Source organism: Bufo bufo, chromosome 3 (assembly GCF_905171765.1).
Source record: "Bufo bufo chromosome 3, aBufBuf1.1, whole genome shotgun sequence".
In the NCBI taxonomy this organism is placed as follows: domain Eukaryota; kingdom Metazoa; phylum Chordata; class Amphibia; order Anura; family Bufonidae; genus Bufo; species Bufo bufo.
The window spans coordinates 538,090,630-538,106,218 of NC_053391.1; positions in this window are offsets into that span (position 1 = coordinate 538,090,630).

Here is a 15,589-nt window from a genome sequence, read left to right on the forward strand (position 1 = left end):
AGAGGAGAGAGGTCCCGTAACAGAGAATCTGGCCTTATGTCAGCGCAGAATCAGTCTTCATGTCATAGCAGAGAATCAGGCTTCACGTCACCCACCACTGGAACAGGCCACTGTCACACATTTAGGCCCCGGCACCCAGACAGAGGAGAGAGGTCCCGCAACAGAGAATCTGGCCTTATGTCAGCGCAGAATCAGTCTTCATGTCATAGCAGAGAATCAGGCTTCACGTCACCCACCACTGGAACAGGCCACTGTCACACATTTAGGCCCCGGCACCCAGACAGAGGAGAGAGGTCCCGCAACAGAGAATCTGGCCTTATGTCAGCGCAGAATCAGTCTTCATGTCATAGCAGAGAATCAGGCTTCACGTCACCCACCACTGGAACAGGCCACTGTCACACATTTAGGCCCCGGCACCCAGACAGAGGAGAGAGGTCCCGTAACAGAGAATCTGGCCTTATGTCAGCGCAGAATCAGTCTTCATGTCATAGCAGAGAATCAGGCTTCACGTCACCCACCACTGGAACAGGCCACTGTCACATATTTAGGCCCCGGCACCCAGACAGAGGAGAGAGGTCCCGTAACAGAGAATCTTGCCTTATGTCAGCACAGAATCAGTCTTCATGTCATAGCAGAGAATCAGGCTTCACGTCACCCACCACTGGAACAGACCACTGTCACATATTTAGGCCCAGGCACCCAGACAGAGGAGAGAGGTCCCGTAACAGAGAATCTGGCCTTATGTCAGCACAGAATCAGTCTTCATGTCATAGCAGAGAATCAGGATTTACGTCACCCACCACTGGAACAGGCCACTGTCACACATTTAGGCCCCGTCACCCAGACAGAGGAGAGAGGTCCCGTAACAGAGAATATGGCCTTATGTCAGCACAGAATCTGTCTTCATGTCATAGCAGAGAATCAGGCTTCACGTCACCCACCACTGGAACAGGCCACTGTCACACATTTAGGCCCCGGCACCCAGACAGAGGAGAGAGGTCCCGTAACAGAGAATCTGGCCTTATGTCAGCACAGAATCAGTCTTCATGTCATAGCAGAGAATCAGGATTCACGTCACCTACCACTGGAACAGGCCACTGTCACATATTTAGGCCCAGGCACCCAGGCAGAGGAGAGAGGTCCCGTAACAGAGAATCTGGCCTTATGTCAGCACAGTATCTGTCTTCATGTCATAGCAGAGAATCAGGCTTCACGTCACCCACCACTGGAACAGGCCACTGTCACACATTTAGGCCCCGTCACCCAGACAGAGGAGAGAGGTCCCGTAACAGAGAATCTGGCCTTATGTCAGCACAGAATCAGTCTTCATGTCATAGCAGAGAATCAGGCTTCACGTCACCCACCACTGGAACAGGCCACTGTCACACATTTAGGCCCCGGCACCCAGACAGAGGAGAGAGGTCCCGTAACAGAGAATCTGGCCTTATGTCAGCGCAGAATCAGTCTTCATGTCATAGCAGAGAATCAGGCTTCACGTCACCCACCACTGGAACAGGCCACTGTCACATATTTAGGCCCCGACACCCAGACAGAGGAGAGAGGTCCCGTAACAGAGAATCTGGCCTTATATCAGCGCAGAATCAGTTTTCATGTCAAAGCAGAGAATCAGGCTTCACGTCACCCACCACTGGAACAGACCACTGTCACATATTTAGGCCCAGGCACCCAGACAGAGGAGAGAGGTCCCGTAACAGAGAATCTGGCCTTATGTCAGCACAGAATCAGTCTTCATGTCATAGAAGAGAATCAGGCTTCACGTCACCCACCACTGGAACAAGCCACTGTCACACATTTAGGCCCCGGCACCCAGACAGAGGAGAGAGGTCCCGTGACAGAGAATCTGGCCTTATGTCAGCGCAGAATCAGTCTTCATGTCATAGCAGAGAATCAGGCTTCACGTCACCCACCACTGGAACAGGCCACTGTCACATATTTAGGCCCCGACACCCAGACAGAGGAGAGAGGTCGCGTAACAGAGAATCTGGCCTTATGTCAGCGCAGAATCAGTTTTCATGTCATAGCAGAGAATCAGGCTTCACGTCACCCACCACTGGAACAGGCCACTGTCACATATTTAGGCCCAGGCACCCAGGCAGAGGAGAGAGGTCCCGTAACAGAGAATCTGGCCTTATGTCAGCGCAGAATCAGTTTTCATGTCATAGCAGAGAATCAGGCTTCACGTCACCCACCACTGGAACAGGCCACTGTCACACATTTAGGCCCCGGCACCCAGACAGAGGAGAGAGGTCCCGTAACAGAGAATCTGGCCTTATGTCAGCGCAGAATCAGTGTTCATGTCATAGCAGAGAATCAGGCTTCACGTCACCCACCACTGGAACAGGCCACTGTCACATATTTAGGCCCAGGCACCCAGGCAGAGGAGAGAGGTCCCGTAACAGAGAATCTGGCCTTATGTCAGCACAGAATCAGTCTTCATATCATAGCAGAGAATCAGGCTTCACGTCACCCACCACTGGAACAGGCCACTGTCACACATTTAGGCCCCGGCACCCAGACAGAGGAGAGGTTCATTCAACTTTGGGTTGCCCCGCAATATAATGGTAAAATGAAAATAAAAATAGGATTGAATGAGGAAGTGCCCTGGAGTAGAATAATATATTGTTAAAGGGAGGTAGTTAATATCTAATCTGCAGAGGGATGGACAGGTCCTGTGGGATCCATGCCTGGTTCATTTTTATGAACGTCAGCTTGTCCACATTGGCTGTAGACAGGCGGCTGCGTTTGTCTGTAATGACGCCCCCTGCCGTGCTGAATACACGTTCAGACAAAACGCTGGCTGCCGGGCAGGCCAGCACCTCCAAGGCATAAAAGGCTAGCTCTAGCCACGTGGACAATTTGGAGACCCAGAAGTTGAATGGGTCCGAACCATCAGTCAGTACGTGGAGGGGTGTGCACAGGTACTGTTCCACCATGTTACTGAAATGTTGCCTCCTGCTAACACGTTCCGTATCAGGTGGTGGTGCAGTTAGCTGTGGCGTGGTGACAAAACTTTTCCACATCTCTGCCATGCTAACCCTGCCCTCAGAGGAGCTGGCCGTGGCACAGCTGCGTTGGCGACCTCTTGCTCCTCCTCTGCCTTCGCCTTGGGCTTCCACTGGTTCCCCTGTGACATTTGGGAATGCTCTCAGTAGCGCGTCTACCAACGTGAGCTTGTACTAGCGCATCTTCCTATCACGCTCCAGTGTAGGAAGTAAGGTGGGCACATTGTCTTTGTACCGGGGATCCAGCAGGGTGGCAACCCAGTAGTCCGCACACGTTAAAATGTGGGCAACTTTGCTGTCGTTGCGCATGCACTGCAGCATGTAGTCGCTCATGTGTGCCAGGCTGCCCAGAGGTAAGGACAAGCTGTCCTCTGTGGGAGGCGTATCGTCATCGTCCTGTGTTTCCCCCCAGCCACGCACCAGTGATGGGCCCGAGCTGCTTTGGGTGCCACCCTGCTGTGAACATGCTTCATCCTCATCCTCCTCCACCTCCTCCTCATCCTCGTCCTCCTCGTCCTCCAGTAGTGGGCCCTGTCTGGCCACATTTGTACCTGGTCTCTGGTGTTGCAAAAAATCTCCCTCTGAGTCACTTCGAAGAGACTGGCCTGAAAGTGCTAAAAATGACCCCTCTTCCTCCTCTTCCTCCTGGGCCACCTCCTCTTCCATCATCGCCCTAAGTGTTTTCTCAAGGAGACATAGAAGTGGTATTGTAACGCTGATAACGGCGTCATCGCCACTGGCCATGTTGGTGGAGTACTCGAAACAGTGCAACAGGGCACACAGGTCTCGCATGGAGGCCCAGTCATTGGTGGTGAAGTGGTGCTGTTCCGCAGTGCGACTGACCCGTGCGTGCAGCAGCTGAAACTCCACTATTGCCTGCTGCTGCTCGCATAGTCTGTCCAGCATGTGCAAGGTGGAGTTCCACCTGGTGGGCACATCGCATATGAGGCGGTGAGCGGGAAGGCCGAAGTTACGCTGTAGTGCAGACAGGCGTGCAGCAGCAGGGTGTGAACGCCGGAAGCGCGAACAGACGGCCCGCACTTTATGCAGCAGCTCTGACATGTCGGGGTAGTTGCGAATGAACTTCTGCACCACCAAATTCAGCACATGCGCCAGGCAAGGGATGTGCGTCAAACCGGCTAGTCCCAGAGCTGCAACGAGATTTCGCCCATTATCGCACACCACCAGGCCAGGCTTGAGGCTCACCGGCAGCAACCACTCGTCGGTCTGTTGTTCTATACCCCGCCACAACTCCTGTGCAGTGTGGGGCCTGTCCCCCAAACATATGAGTTTCAGAACGGCCTGCTGACGTTTACCCCGGGCTGTGCTGAAGTTGGTGGTGAAGGTGTGTGGCTGACTGGATGAGCAGGTGGAAGAAGAGGAGGAGGAAGCTGAGTAGGAGGAGGAGGAGACAAGAGGCAAAGAATGTTGCCCTGCGATCCTTGGCGGCGGAAGGATGTGCGCCAAACAGCTCTCCGCCTGGGGCCCAGCCGCCACTACATTTACCCAGTGTGCGGTTAGGGAGATATAGCGTCCCTGGCCGTGCTTACTGGTCCACGTATCTGTGGTTAGGTGGACCTTGCCACAGATGGCGTTGCGCAGTGCACACTTGATTTTATCGGACACTTGGTTGTGCAGGGAAGGCACGGCTCTCTTAGAGAAGTAGTGGCGGCTGGGAACAACATACTGTGGGACAGCAAGCGACATGAGCTGTTTGAAGCTGTCTGTGTCCACCAGCCTAAATGACAGCATTTCATAGGCCAGTAGTTTAGAAATGCTGGCATTCAGGGCCAGGGATCGAGGGTGGCTAGGTGGGAATTTACGCTTTCTCTCAAATGTTTGTGAGATGGAGAGCTGAACACTGCCGTGTGACATGGTTGAGATGCTTGGTGACGCAGGTGGTGGTGTTGGTGGTACATCCCATGTTTGCTGGGTGGCAGGTGCCAACGTTCCTCCAGAGGCGGAGGAAGAGGCCGAGGCGGCGGCAGCAGCAGAAGAGGCCGAGGCGGCAGCAGCAGAAGAGGTAGCAGGGGGAGCCTGAGTGACTTCTTTGTTTTTAAGGTGTTTACTCCACTGCAGTTCATGCTTTGCATGCAGGTGCCTGGTCATGCAGGTTGTGCTAAGGTTCAGAGCATTAATGCCTCGCTTCAGGCTCTGATGGCACAGCGTGCAAACCACTCGGGTCTTGTCGTCAGCACATTGTTTAAAGAAGTGCCATGCCAGGGAACTCCTTGAAGCTGCCTTTGGGGTGCTCGGTCCCAGATGGCGGCGGTCAGTAGCAGGCGGAGTCTCTTGGCAGTGGGTGTTCTGATTTTGCCCACTGCTCCCTCTTTTGCTACGCTGTTGGCTCGGTCTCACCACTGCCTCTTCCTCCGAACTGTGAAAGTCAGTGGCACGACCTTCATTCTATGTGGGGTCTAGGACCTCATCGTCCCCTGCATCGTCTTCCACCCAGTCTTGATCCCTGACCTCCTGTTCAGTCTGCACACTGCAGAAAGACGCAGCAGTTGGCACCTGTGTTTTGTCATTATCAGAGACGTGCTGAGGTGGTATTCCCATGTCCTCAACATCAAGAAACATAAGTGGTTGTGCGTTAGTGCATTCTATCTCTTCCACCCCTGGGGAAGGGCTAGGTGGATGCCCTTGGGAAACCCTGGCAGCAGAGTCTTCAAACAGCATAAGAGACTGCTGCATAACTTGAGGCTCAGACAGTTTCCCTGTTATGCATGGGGGTGATGTGACAGATTGATGGGCTTGGTTTTTCATGCGCCATCTGTGCGCTTTCTGCAGAAGACTGGGTGGGAGATAATGTGAACGTGCTGGATGCACTGTCGGCCACCCAATTGACTAATGCCTGTACCTGCTCAGGCCTTACCATCCTTAGAACGGCATTGGGCCCCACCAAATATCGATGTAAATTCTGATGGCTACTGGGACCTGAGGTAGTTGGTTCACTAGGACGTGTGGCTGTGGCAGAACGGCCACGTCCTCTCCCAGCACCAGAGGGTCCACTAACACCACGACGACCATGTCCACGTCCGCGTCCCTTATTAGATGTTTTCCTTATTGTTCCCGTTCACCACAATTTAGAAAATGGCAAATTAGGGAATAGTTTTTCAACCCAGAACAAAAACTGTGCTTTTACGGTCACTACAAATAACTTGACCAGCTCAAACAGTACAGATTTGGTTGAATAGAAATGTGAGGCCTATTTTTTTTTGCGCTGTGTGACAGGTATACGTTTAATCACAGAATTAGACTTGTATCTGCACGGTAGCGTGTGTGTTAAGTTTTTCTGAATGACACTATCAGCACCTTGAATCTAAGATATCCTTTTTGGGATAGATTTCAAGTAGGCCTCATATAGCATAAACTACTTAGTTATTTTGAGAATGTCAAATTTGGCCTCTTGGGGCAAGTAGTATGACTCTTGTTGATTGGCTGCTTTGCAGCCTTTCAAAAAGCGACAAGAAAGCGCCGAACACCGAACCCGAACCCAGACTTTTACGAAAATGTTCGGGTTCGGGTCCGTGTCACGGACACCCAAAAATTCGGTACGAACCCGAACTATACAGTTCGGGTTCGCTCATCCCTACTGCTTTGCACACTCTTGGCTTTCTCTTGATGAGCTTCAAGAGGTAGGGGTGTATCTGTGGATGACACTTAGGGGGGTGTATCTGTGGATGACACTGGGGGGTATATATGTGGATGACAATGAGGGGGGATATCTGTGGATGACACTGAGGGGGGGAATCTGTAAATGACACTGAGGGGGGGGTGTATCTGTTGATGACACTGAGGGGGGTGTATCTGTGGATGACACTGAGGGGGGGTGTATCTGTGGATGACACTGAGGGGGGTGTATCTGTGGATGACACTAAGGGGGGTGTATCTGTGGATGACACTGAGGGGGGTGTATCTGTGGATGACACTGAGGGGGGTGTATCTGTGGATGACACTGAGGGGGGATATCTATGGATGACACTGAGGGGGGTATATCTGTGGATGACACTGAGGGGGGATATCTGTGGATGACACTTAGGGGGGATATCTGTGAATGACACTGGGGGGATATCTGTGGATGACACTGAGGTGGGAAAATATCTGTGGATGACACTGAGGGGGTGTATCTGTGGATGACATTGAGGGGGGTATATCTGTGGATGACACTGAGGGGGTATATCTGTGGATGACACTGGGGGGACATCTGTGGATGACACTGAGGGGGGATATCTGTTGATGACACTGAGGGGGATATCTGTGGATGACACTGATGGGGGTGGTGTATCTGTGGATGACACTGAGGGGTGGTGTATCTGTGGATGACACTGAGGGGTGGTGTATCTGTGGATGACACTGATGGGGGGGTGTATCTGTGGATGACACTGAGGGGGGGTGTATCTGTAGATGACACTGAGGCGGGGGGGTGTATCTGTGGATGACACTGAGGGGGGATATCTGTGGATGACACTGAGGGGGGTGTATCTGTGGATGACACTGAGGGGGGTGTATCTGTGGATGACACTGAGGGGGGTGTATCTGTGGATGACACTGAGGGGGGTGTATCTGTGGATGACACTGAGGGGGGATATCTGTGGATGACACTGAGGGGGGTGTATCTGTGGATGACACTGAGGGGTGGTGTATCTGTGGATGACACTGAGGGGGGGTGTATCTGTAGATGACACTGAGGCGGGGGGGTGTATCTGTGGATGACACTGAGGGGGGATATCTGTGGATGACACTGAGGGGGGTGTATCTGTGGATGACACTGAGGGGGGTGTATCTGTGGATGACACTGAGGTGGGGGTATTTCTGTGGATGACACTGAGGGGGGATATCTGTGGATGACACTGAGGAGGGGGATGTCTGTGGATGACACTGAGAGGGGGGATATCAGTGGATGACACTAGGGGGGGTTATCTGTGGATGACACTGAGGGGGGATCTGTGGATGACACTGAGGGGGGTTATCTGTGGATGACACTGAGGGGGGCTCTGTGGATGACACTGAGGGGGGGATCGGTGGATGACACTGAAGGGGGGTGTTTCTGGGGATGACACTGAGGGGGGATATCTGTGGATAACACTGAGGGGGGTATATCTGTGAATTACACAATGAGGGGGGATATCTGTGGATGACACTGAGGGGGGATATCTGTGGATGACACTGAGGGGGGTGTATCTGTGGATGACACTGAGGGGGGTGTATCTGTGGATGACACTGAGGGGGGTGTATCTGTGGATGACACTGATAGGGGGTGTATCTGTGCATGACACTGAGGAGGGGTGTATCTGTGGATGACACTGAGGGGGTTGTATCTGTGGATGACACTGAGGGGGGGATATCTATGGATGACTCTGACGGGGGGTGTATCTGTGGATGACACTGAGGGGGATATCTGTGGATGACACTGAGGGGGGTATATCTGTGGATGACACTGAGGGGGGTATATCTGTGGATGACACTGAGGGGGGATATCTGTGGATGACACTGAGGGGGGTGTATCTGTGGATGACACTGAGGTGGGGGGTATTTCTGTGGATGACACTGAGGGGGGATATCTGTGGGGGGATATCTGTGAATTACAATGAGGGGGGATGTCTGTGGATGACACTGAGGGGGGATATCTGTGGATGACACTGAGGGGGGTGTATCTGTGGATGACACTGAGGGGGGTGTATCTGTGGATGACACTGATAGGGGTTGTATCTGTGCATGACACTGAGGAGGGGTGTATCTGTGGATGACACTGAGGGGGGTATATCTGTGGATGACACTGAGGGGGGTATATCTGTGGATGACACTGAGGGGGGATATCTGTGGATGACACTGAGGGGGGTGTATCTGTGGATGACACTGAGGTGGGGGGTATTTCTGTGGATGACACTGAGGGGGGATATCTGTGGGGGGATATCTGTGAATTACAATGAGGGGGGATGTCTGTGGATGACACTGAGGGGGGATATCTGTGGATGACACTGAGGGGGGTGTATCTGTGGATGACACTGAGGGGGGTGTATCTGTGGATGACACTGATAGGGGTTGTATCTGTGCATGACACTGAGGAGGGGTGTATCTGTGGATGACACTGAGGGGGGTATATCTGTGGATGACACTGAGGGGGGTATATCTGTGGATGACACTGAGGGGGGATATCTGTGGATGACACTGAGGTGGGGGGTATTTCTGTGGATGACACTGAGGGGGGATATCTGTGGATGACACTGAGGAGGGGGATGTCTGTGCATGACACTGAGAGGGGGAATATCTGTGGATGACACTGAGGGGGGATATCTGTGGATGACACTGAGGGGGGTGTATCTGTGGATGACACTGAGGGGGTTGTATCTGTGGATGACACTGAGGGGGGTGTATCTGTGGATGACACTGATAGGGGGTGTATCTGTGCATGACACTGAGGAGGGGTGTATCTGTGGATGACACTGAGGGGGGTATATCTGTGGATGACACTGAGGGGGGTATATCTGTGGATGACACTGAGGGGGGATATCTGTGGATGACACTGAGGGGGGTGTATCTGTGGATGACACTGAGGTGGGGGGTATTTCTGTGGATGACACTGAGGGGGGATATCTGTGGATGACACTGAGGAGGGGGATGTCTGTGCATGAAACTGAGAGGGGGAATATCTGTGGATGACACTGAGGGGGGGATCTGTGGATGACACTGAGGGGGGGTTATCTGTGGATGACACTGAGGGGGGATCTGTGGATGACACTGAGGGGGGGTGTTTCTGGGGATGACACTGAGAGGGGATATCTGTGGATAGCACTGAGGGGGGTATATCTGTGAATTACAATGAGGGGGGATATCTGTGGATGACACTGAGGGGGGATATCTGTGGATGACACTGAGGGGGGTGTATCTGTGGATGACACTGAGGGGGGTGTATCTGTGGATGACACTGAGGGGGGTGTATCTGTGGATGACACTGATAGGGGGTGTATCTGTGCATGACACTGAGGGGGGTGTATCTGTGGATGACACTGATAGGGGGTGTATCTGTGCATGACACTGAGGAGGGGTGTATCTGTGGATGACACTGAGGGGGGTATATCTGTGGATGACACTGAGGGGGGTATATCTGTGGATGACACTGAGGGGGGATATCTGTGAATGACACTGAGGGGGGTGTATCTGTGGATGACACTGAGGTGGGGGGTATTTCTGTGGATGACACTGAGGGGGGATATCTGTGGATGACACTGAGGAGGGGGATGTCTGTGCATGACACTGAGAGGGGGAATATCTGTGGATGACACTGAGGGGGGGATCTGTGGATGACACTGAGGGGGGGTTATCTGTGGATGACACTGAGGGGGGATCTGTGGATGACACTGAGGGGGGATCTGTGGATGACACTGAGGGGGGGGGGGGATCTGTGGATGAAACCGAGGGGGAAGATCTGTGGGTGACTCTGGGGGGGGGATCTGTGGATGACACTGGGGGGGGGATCTGTGGATGACACTGAGGGCGATCTGTGGATGACACTGACAGGGGGGGATCTGTCGATGACACTGAGGGGGGGATCTGTGGATGACACTGAGGGTGGCATCTGTGGATGACACTGAGGGGGGGGATATCTGTGGATGACACTGAGGGGGATCTAGGAAGGGGTGTGGGGATGTTGGGGTGGGAGCTCTGGAAGGGGTGGGAGGTCCGATAGGTATGTGGGGGTGGGAGATCCGGGAGGGGGGCCATACATTTTTTGCTATGGGGCCCAGTTATTTCTAGCTTCGCCCCTGATTGGTAAGATTGGGCGGGCACTGGAGCAATAGAGCGCCCTGCTGTAGGAGAAGCCGATGGGAGATGAAAGGAGGAGGGGCCAGCTCCTGGTGGTGTCGGGCACATGACGCAAGCATGGCGGTGGATGATCTGACTGAAGCCTAAAGACCAGACATCAAGGTAGACCTGCAGAAGAAGGTGACAGCGCAGTATGTGATGTATACATGTGTGTAATGTATGTAGTGCAGTGTGTGATCATCACATACTGCACTACATACATTACACACATGTATACATCACATGCCCCCTCACAGTAATAATGCCAAGATATGTGCCCTCTTCACAGTAGTAATGCTCACACATGCCCCCTCACAGTAGTTATGCCCAGATATGTGCCCCCTCACAGTAATAATGCTAAGATATGTGCCCTCTTCACAGATGTAATGCTCACACATGCCCCCTCACAGTAGTTATGCCCAGATATGTGCCCCCTCACAGTAATAATGCCAAGATATGTGCCCTCTTCACAGTAGTAATGCTCACTCGTTCCCCCTCACAGTAGTTATGCCCTGATATGTGCCCTCTTCACAGTAGTTATGCCCTGATATGTGCCCTCCTCACAGTAGTTATGCCCTGATATGTGCCCTCCTCACAGTAGTTATGCCCAGATATGTTCCCCCTCACAGTAATAACGCCAAGATATGTGCCCTCTTTACAGATATAATGCTCGCACATGCCCCCTTACAGTAGTTATGCCCAGATATGTGCCCCCTCACAGTAGTTATGCCCAGATATGTGCCCTCTTCACAGTAGTTATGCCCTGATATGTGCCCTCCTCACAGTAGTTATGCCCAGATATGTTCCCCCTCACAGTAATAACGCCAAGATATGTGCCCTCTTTACAGATATAATGCTCGCACATGCCCCCTTACAGTAGTTATGCCCAGATATGTGCCCCCTCACAGTAGTTATGCCCTGATATGTGCCCTCTTCACAGTATTTATGCCCTGATATGTGCCCTCCTCACAGTAGTTATGCCCTGATATGTGCCCTCCTCACAGTAGTTATGCCCAAATATGTTCCCCCTCACAGTAATAACGCCAAGATATGTGCCCTCTTTACAGATATAATGCTCGCACATGCCCCTTACAGTAGTTATGCCCAGATATGTGCCCTCTTCACAGTAGTTATGCCCTGATATGTGACCTCCTCACAGTAGTTATGCCCTGATATGTGCCCCCTCACTGTAGCTATGCCCAGATATGTGCCCCCTCACAGTAGTTATGCCAGATATGTGCCCTCTTCACAGTAGTAATGCTCACACGTGCCCCCTCACAGCGTTTGCATTTCTTTCTGGCAAAGCTACCTGGTTCCGGCCCGCGAAATTTATACCAAGTCTAGTGCGGCCCTCAGACAAAAAATGGTTGGGCACCACTGGTATAGTGGTTAACATTCTTGGCTGTAATGTAGAAGGTTATGAGTTCAAATCCTTCCATAAACTGTTAATAAATAGAGGCTAAATTAGATTTAAATACACTGGGTGACCCCAAGCACTGACTCCATATATGGACATAGCTATATATGGAGTCAGAGCAGGGACTCCTAAGCCGAACTAGAATCCCAACACTCTCCCCTCTTCAGAGCAGGGGGTGCCTGGTTTTATGCTCGGGTTCTCCCATTGATTTCCATTGTGCTCGGGTGCTCTGTAGAGCACCCGAGCATCGGAAAGTGTTCTACTCGAGCACCTTGGTTCTCGACCAACACGATATATGAATTAACATTTCTTAGCACTTTGTTCATACAACAATTACTTTGTCTTCTTTATGCAATTAGCTTGTAAACCTTCTACTGATTCTTTAAAGGGGTTGTCTCAATTCAGCAAATGATTGTCTTGCCTCCTTTGCTGACTTGATTCGTTTTTCCATCACATTATACATGGGGCTACGTCCACCCTGCAATCCATCAGCAATGGCTATGCTTGCACCTATAGGAAAAAGGATTTGTCTATGCAAACTCCTGTGGTCTTATGGATCTTTTCCTACAGTGTGCAAGAGCACCCACTGCTGCTGGATTGAAGGGTGTCCGAAACCCCTGGATACAAGCAGTGTATAATGTGATGGAAAAATGAATCAAGCCATCAAAAGAGGCAGTATGGACAATCACAATACATTAGTAAGTGTCTAGTATTAAAGGGGTTGTCCAGCCATATATAATGATCACCTACCCTGCAGCCCCGCTGATCAGCTGTTTCATGAGAAGGCTGTGTGTCTTCTCTGGAGCAGTGGTATAGTGGCTTCAATGCATTTCCCCAAAGATACAGAGATACGGATGTAGCAGGGTTAACACACATGCTTTATGAGACATGTTATCTAAACTAAATGCAACTAAAAGCGTTAAGCAAATCCTTTTCAATGGCTTTTGTTTCAAGGTAAAAGCAATGAGTTAAGCAATTTGAGTTAAGAGTGTGAGTGTTCCCCCTGCTACATCTATACATCAGGGGTCTAAAGCAGGGAAAAGGCAAAGTGCAAACAATCCGAAGATAGATACAGCATAAGCAAGCCAACTGTGAAAGACACGTAAATGACCATAAATGACTAATGATGCTGCTAGCATTGATGACCAGAGGAACACAATTCGCCCACTAACTGTAACCCTGTACAGATGGTGACTTTAGTGGTACAAGTAGGTTCCAGTGCAACCCCTTCCCCGCTGACCATAGAGGTAAGCCATATTATAACACAGGGTCAGCACTTGTGTTTGCAAGATGCTTTCCGATACTCTATTTCTGCTAGTAGAGATAAGTTTTTAATTTCTGCTTTTCAATTCAGTGATTTAACTGCACGGCAAATACAAATTCATGGTAATCTAATATCTGTTCTCTGTCTCATCAGTGGCTAACATTAATGTTCAGGCTTTTCTCCATGCTTTATAATGCTTGTATAGATTTGCTGTTATGTATAAGAACAATAGACTACAAGCTTTTCATGGTACCAAAGCAAAGGGATGTTGATTTCAATAGGGTATTCAATAAAAGCAACTATTCCACCAGTTACAAAAAGGTTCGGCCAGAAAGCCATATACATACTCTGCAGAATTACCAATTATGCCTCAGTAATGGATTATTTAGATGTTTAGCGTTAGCTTTTCAGCAGGGATAAATATCTAAAATATGTAATATTTTAAGACAGATATGTCCCTTGCATTGTAAAGTTGGTCATATGACCATGACACAGGCAATTAATATTTTTCGGAATACCAATTTGTAGTAAATGTTGGGTATTAACAATCTTAAATGGAATACATTTCCATAGTGTGTAGTCACTGCACAAAATAGAATATATACATAAGTATACCAAAGAACCTTTATCAAGCATGCTGTTCCATCATATACAAAGAAATCCATAAAACTAAATTGCACTTTTCCCAGGAGAGGCATACACATTTTTCCAACATTTTAGAAATGTGTTTATTTTTAATTTGACATATATAGTTTGCAGGGCACTCAATTCTAGGAATTTCAAAAAAATTGGTTTTCAATAAACATACATAAGAAACAAAAACAACATAATACCAAGAACATCCAATCCACCCAAACTCAAAAGATGAGGACTCATTTTTGTATATTAGCTCTTTTAAAACGGGGCTAATTGATTAGTAATGCCAACCTAAGATGCAATTTGTCAGAGTGTTTTTTTCCCCAGTTTAATGTTATCAATTTCATAGCTATAAATAATATTTTAGAAATGGCTTCCCTCTTCACCATGACATTTAACTTGACATTACCATGACATTTACCAAACCGAGAAGACACTTTTTTTTTCACATCAGCTACTAAACCCACTTTAAATACATCAGAAACTATATTCACAATCTCCATCCAATATCTATGCAGCTAGGGGCAGCACCACATCACATGAATCAATCTACAGTGTACATTAGGAAGGCCAACTCATTTTTCTTGTGAAAACCAATTTTTGACAGAATACTGAGGGTAAAATATTCTGTTTATGATTAAGATCTGCATAGATCTCTCTGAAGACCATTTTTCAATTACTCTTAATTTCAACTTATTCCTTATGTAACATTTCAGGGGAATCCACCAATCATTTTTCAAATCTGTGCTTCAAATATTTTTGAGTCATTGGCTGCAATAATAAATTGTAGGTTTTTGACATGCTATTTTTTTAAATTATAAAATTATTTGCTATTGTGCCCATAAGTCAGAGCGACCACCTGTTTATTTATTTATTTTATTTGGCATTCTAAAAACTGGGGGGGCCATTTATCAAATCTGCTACACAAGTTTTATGGCATAAAAAATTAGCTAGTGATGCCCACGTGCGACATTTAGGGCATATTTTATTGCCACATTTTTTTCTCAAATTTTGCAACATTTGGTGAGTCTCGACACTTTTAAGAAATTGAATGAAAATTAGGTTAGGATTTGAGATTAGAACACCTTTAAGTCTCATTTATGATGTGCGACTTTTTAAAAAGTTACATAAAAAGTCACATCACTACACCAGGCAACCCCTTGGTGTACTTTTACAGACATACCCTGTAGTTGTAATGGACATACCGATACATACGGATGTTCCTGCGACAGTGAGTAGCAGGAGATCTTTGAGACTGGCAACACGTGGTTTGATTTGTCTTGTTTACCTTGTGGATCAATAGGCGTCTGTGTTGTTTCTGGTACTGGCCACACCTTTAACTTCCAGGTGTTGCTATTGTGGTAATTTAACTTTCCTTATTTATAGTTGTTTCTCCCACAATGCTGTATAGTTTATAGCTTCATTTGGACCTGTGGATAGCTG